This window comes from Nicotiana tabacum, chromosome 5, assembly GCF_000715075.1.
Source record: "Nicotiana tabacum cultivar K326 chromosome 5, ASM71507v2, whole genome shotgun sequence".
NCBI classification, from domain to species: Eukaryota; Viridiplantae; Streptophyta; class Magnoliopsida; order Solanales; family Solanaceae; genus Nicotiana; species Nicotiana tabacum.
In genome coordinates this window covers 81871377-81877845 of record NC_134084.1, presented here as the reverse complement: position 1 = coordinate 81877845, position 6469 = coordinate 81871377, and the positions used below count along the sequence as shown (strand labels likewise).

Genomic DNA, 6469 nt, shown 5'->3' with positions numbered 1-6469 from the left:
TCATTTTTACATCTAGATCCTCGAATAAAATAATATGAACTTGAAGTTCATAAAAAGATAATTCATTTGCAATATATTGCAAAGCATGCCAGACGCATTTGCTGACCAAAAGAAAGTAATTATATTCTCATTGCAAATGCTCATATTAAGTCCTATAAGGACAAAGTCTATGGTACGCTTAAAGCGTATAGACAAATCGGTTTCAAATAAACTTCTTAATAAAGAAGATGAGAAAATGATCAAAATGATCATAATAAAGGAGGCAAGTGATCTAGAAGATCACATGACATAATACTTCATAAAATCTCATGAGAGATTCAGGTACCTGAATATATAAATGAAGAGATCTCTATGTTATGTCTTTATGAAAAAATGTTGGAATCGATATAAAATGTTCGTCGACGACATCTATCATAACGCTAAGTATAGATGGGGATTTTAAGGCTGTCGAGACAGATACAAAAATATTGGCCAAATAGACGATACACAATTCAAATAGAATTGGTTTAATATGAAAGACATGTAGTTTTGGACATGTAGTTCAAATACTTGAAAGTATAAACTCAATGGTATGTGCAATCAGTTTACGATATCTTATATGTCTAGCATGACATAAAAACTTGATATGCATCTAAAGTCTATTATATGGCTTATATGACTTAACTTATATGACAATCCATGAAGGATTTAAGTCGCGTAAAGCATATACAATTCTTGGTCTTGAAGTACCACATCCTAAGTGCAATTTGTGCACATATGTATCTTGCTATAACTATAAGCATGATAATGTGATAACGAGAATACCTCTATGGAGATATTGAAAAGGCCATTCTACGGAAGATCATATGAAGACAATTCATCTCTATCAAGAATGATGTTTTCAAGGTGCAAAATATTCATTCAAGTTAATATGACTGATTTATTTATCAAATTTCTACCAACGATCTCTTGAAGATGGTGCACAAGATTGGAATGTGAAGGTTCAAGGATGTGAATTGATGCTCTCATCAGGGGGAGTTAATGCGCCCTGCACTCTTTTTCCCTTACAAGGTTTTTTCCCATTGAGTTTTCCTTGCAAGGTTTTAACGAGGCAACCAAAAAGCGTATTGTTAGATATGTGTACTCTTTTTCCTTTTCTACAATTTTTTTCCCATTGGGTTTTATTTAGTTAAGGTTTTAACGAGGCACATTCTCTGTTGAATAGACATTCAAGGGGGAGTGTTATAAATAGAATTCTATTTAAGGTGAATGTCTATATTTAGAGAGATTCTAGGGTTTATTGCTTGGTGGCTAAGCCAATCTCTCCCTATAAATAGAGGGTTCTATTCCATTGTAATTCATCCCAAAATTCAATAAGAATTTCATCTCTCTCTGCAATATTGTTCTTCTACTTTTATTGTTTCATAACAGCAGCAATATTTTTCGAAATAAAAATATATGTAAACACACACATATACATTATTCCTTTAGTATACCATTCATATAACAAAATATTTCTAATTAAAATACGAAAATACCAGGATTATCATAAATATATTGGTATTTATACCATTTTGTATAATTAATCTTATTCAGAAAGAAACGAGAAAGGGTTTGGATGGGATATGGAAGAAGCGTGATTACAGGTGAGAGATTTTGTTTGTTATACGTTTCTGCTATGGAAAGAAAATATTTCGTTGCCATACATGTAAATTTCTTTATGATGCTAGGATTATGTGTGTTTGTTTGAAAACCTGCCTAGTTTTAAAACTTCCTCTTTTTGAATTTCTCCCCAAAGACAGTGGACTTGGGCCTGACAATAAAGTCAGATCGTTGACACAGTAGAGCAGAAAGCCCAATATTTACCGGGCCGAGCTATCGCATTAGCCTTTGCCCAACTTCCCCGAAACCCTGCTATAAACTTTCTAGGGTTTTAACGCACTCCATTCTCTGGTACGGCAGCAGCAGCACAGACTCTTCTCCGCCGAAGGTGAACAACTCTCTCTTTATTCTTTCTATTTGTATATACAAACACAAAAATTATACGAAATGCATTGCTTTAACTATTAGATTTAGTACATCAGGTGAAAAATCGGAGCAGAGAAGAAAATATGGACGCAGGTGTAGTAGCTGCCCCCGTAGATGCAAGCGCAGAGAATAAGGTTCACAACGATGTTATGCTTTTCAATCGCTGGACCTACGACGATGTTTAGGTACCTTCTATTTCTCTTAATTCCTATTTAATAACTCATTTTTTCATAGTGACATATTTATTGCTGCTAAAAACTCCTTCCTTTTCCTAGAATCAAGCTGAACGTACTTCCTTTAAATTATACTATGTTGCTCCATTTAGCACTAGATGTTTTCTGCATGGTATATAGATATGTCTACAAGACTGAGAGGTTTCTAGCAAAAATTGGTGTCCCTTACCTATGTAGATCCTTTGCCATATTATTCGTTCATCTGCACTGAATCCAAGAGATTTAGTCTTTTTGGACTGCGCAAATCCATGTGATTATAGGTTTACCCGTCCCTATTTAGATGACGTCCACTCAGCATGGTTTCACTTCTATTGACTGGTACCAGATAGACAAATAAGCTAATTCTGGGGGGAGGGGGAGATTAGTAGGGTAATATTATGTACTTTACTGTTTAGTTTTTATTCCAAGAAATAGAAGAAGGAAAAGTAAGTAGGTGTTGCTATTCAGTAAAAGTGTGTAGTTCTTTCTCAGCAACATTCTGTTAGAATTATAAGTTTAAAAATTAACAGACACTGGAGAGAAATAGAAAATAAAGAGTGTTAACTAATACCTAGGTGATTGTTACTTCTGTTTCTGCCATTTTTACTTGAGTATTATTCTTAAGTTCCTCTATTAACCTAGGTGATTGTTACTTCTGTTTCTGCCATTTTTACTTGAGTATTATTCTTAAGTTCCTCTATTAGCAAGGCTGAAACTTATCTTGAATACAATTTTAAAGTTCTCTCTAACTATCAATGACATCTCTGTTGAGGATTACATCACAGCAACTGCTTCCAAGTATCCAGTTTATATGCCACACACAGCTGGTAGATACCAGGCTAAGCATTTCGGGAAGGCCCAGTGCCCAATTGTTGAGAGGCTCACCAACTCTTTTATGATGCATGGATGGAACAACGGAAAGAAGCTAATGGTTGTCGCATCATCAAACATGCAATGGAGATCATTCATTTGTTGACTGATCAGAACCCAATTCAAGTCATTGTTGATGCTGTCATCAACGGGTGTGCACTGATGATGATGGGCACTTAATTGATCCAAATGTTCTTTAATCTTTATTTTGTTTCAATTGGGTAACAATGGACCAATCGTAGCATCAAATGTTGTTTCAGTATTTGCAGATATTGGTTTGCCCATCTATATTTGCAAATACTGAACATTGAGTATCCAAAATGCTGGTGGATCATTTGAAATGCTAGTTTGACTACTTTGACTAGTATCTCATATAAAAATGATTTCTGTGCACAGATTTTCAATTTGCTTCAACATTTTTTTCTAAGTAAGTTCATGTATTTGTCTCATTGATAGCTTTGTCTTCTCCATTTGTTCATCTAGTGGGCCAAGGGAAGATGTAACTCGTATTGGTTCAGCTGGTGTTGTGAGGCGCCAGGCTATTGATATTTCTCCACTTCACCGTGTTAACCAAGCAATTTATTTGCTGACAACTGGTGCACGTGAGATTGCTTTCAGGAACATCAAGACCATAGCCGAGTGCCTTGCTAATGAACTCATCAATGCTGCCAAGGGTTCTTCAAACAGGTAAAAGGCTTGAGAATTTGAGTGTTCTCTGTTCACTGATCTTAGAAAATTATAGATATATTTCAAACTTACTGCTTCATTATAAAATAGTATACTTGATTGGTGCACCTTTTTTTCCAAATCACTTTCTTTGGGATTAGTATAGATGTTAAAATTTGAAGTTCCTTTTCTCGGATTCTCGGTATTTTTGTTAAAACTTAATTTGCTTGGAATTGTTATTATAGATGTTAAAACATGAAGTTCCTTTGGTGATTTTTTGGTGCCTTAGTGCTATTGTGGTCCCTGAATGTGGTCGATGCTTTCAGATATGTAACATGATGTCAAAGATAATTCCTTGGGAATGTCAAAATTATTAAGCTGAATGAAGCTCGCTTATACTGACATGATTTATTAGTTTTTAATCAATTAGTCACTTCTTGATTCGAAACTTGTCAAGATCGTCTGTACTATACTCATGTTACCCTAATAGTCATCTTATTCTAGTACTTAGAGTAGTTTATTGAGGTTTTCTTAACCTAGGTGTTTTACGACATCCATGGGATATGCAGGTATCTGTTTAGAATATAGGCTTGTAAATGGCATAACATCAGTTAAGTTTTGATCCTTGCTATATGGAAGTAAACTCTGTATTCACGATTAATGACATTAAACAATTTTGTTGGTCTAATCTTATCAAATTCTGTTATTGGATATTGATCATCTTTTATAAAGGACTATTGAAAAAAGTAGAAATGGTTGGACGGAAAAAGGTGATAACTGTAGAAGGAATGTCGGTATTGAAAGCCAAAATCTTGGAGAAGATCAAACATTTACCAATGTTTTAGAAAAGAAAATAGCACATAAATTAGAGAGGAATGATTCATGTAATTATCGTATTTTTCAATACGGAAAGGAAAAAAAAATAAATGTAACCTAACACAATAAAACAACAAAAATGAGATAGAAAGAAGCTCACATTAAGTTTTTACACGTCATTAAGACCAAGTAACCAACCTCAAACTCCTAGTTGCCTCTTTTTACATTGTTGTTTACATAAACTTTATTTCAATGTTAATCAACTTCCAAACACAGCGGCAGAAAGAAGCAACCCCAGTGAAGAAAATAACCAAATTCAAGGGGAGAAAAAGAAGCAATAGTAGTAGTAACAAGTTTGTGGCTTGGAACTACTGGAACTGCTGAGGATGCTGCTCGTGCTTTGAATCAAGATGCTTGTCTTCTTCGTGGATCAAACACTTGAACGAAGTTTGTTACTAGTGTTTCTGCTGATTCCCCACTTGCTTTTAGAATTAGAAATCTTCTCTGCAGAACAGAACAAACAGGGGAATTCTATTGTAGCTTTAACATGTAGTAAGAACAAACAAAGTACTAGTACTAGTGGTGTGACTAGTAACACCAGCAATAATAGTCCAGTCAAATTAGGGTTGATGATTCAGTTTCTAGTGAGAAAATGCAAGAAATTTATGTTCTTGAAGATATTATAGCATCTGATTTTAGGAGTAATGAAATAGTACATAATTCTTGTGATAAGGAAATCGTACAAGAAAATCAACTATTTGACAACTTATATAAGTCTAGAACAAAATTGCCGTAGTTTCAAACAAGTAGGGGTCGGCTATATGAATCCTCACGAACCATGATTTTTCATTTAAGTTCATCTCAGACTGAATTTTTTTTTATATAAGCCTGGTTTGATAAATTGCTCCGATGAGTTCGATGAGAGTTCGTGTTCTTCACAACATGTATGGGGCTTTGATTTTTCTTAAGAATTGTTAGATTTTGGGTGAGAGTACAGTTGAAATGGGATTCACAAAATTTGAGAGAATAAAAGTAGAAATGCAGATATGTTACTTTATGTTGTGAATGGTGTTCAAGAATACATGGACATTGTATATGATCCTGTTGAATCTCTTTGGGATCTTTCCCCTCTATGCTCTTTATTATGCTAAAATTTACCAACAGATTATGTTACCATAACTTCTTGCTTTCTGTCAATTAAGTTGTATAATTCTTTTGTCTGCTTTCCTTGAGAATTAGGAGAGAGATGAAAGGCAGTTCAGAATTAACTGCAAAATAATAGAGAAAATTTTAGTGGAAATGTCAGGAGATATCCTTCTGTGTTTTATTGGAGTTAGTAAGTAGGCGATTGGACATAAAAATAATAACTTTTGAAAATAAATAAATATTTGGAATTAAATTGAAAAATGGTATTTGGAATTTGAAATTATGTTTGGACATGCATTTCACTTAAAAAAATATTTGCAGTTTTATGAGTGGAGAAAAACGTTTTTCCGAAAAATATGAAACAATGGTCAAGCCACTTTGTATAAGCAAATCATTTTTGAGTTAGATACTATACAACCTTTTCTTTAATAACAGTGATGTCTAAAACAGTTTGTGTCACATCTACTATTCACCTTACACATGGTATCTTTCACCAACAAAGTTAATTACACTTGAAACTTGTGACTTGAAAATAAATTTGAGGAATTTTCAGAAACCACTATTGTTTAGTGGTTATTAACTTCCTATAACTACCATATTCCTAATTACTTCCTATAACTACTGTTCAGTTGTTACGGTAGTCTATTCGCTGTATTAAAAGTGCCTAAAATCAGGGCAGTACAGCTGTACGCGCATGTATTCACATGTATTCGTGCTGTTGTATTCATGAATACAACAATAAAAAGCGCTTA

The 6469-nt window shown here is 33.9% G+C and overlaps 2 pseudogenes; both read left to right on the top strand.

Moving 5' to 3' along the window:
• The first annotated feature begins 1597 nt into the window (after positions 1-1597).
• On the top strand, positions 1598-5247 carry LOC107793561 (small ribosomal subunit protein uS7-like; annotated as a pseudogene).
• Positions 4982-5768, top strand: LOC142180832 (uncharacterized; annotated as a pseudogene).
• Positions 5769-6469: the final 701 nt, after the last annotated feature.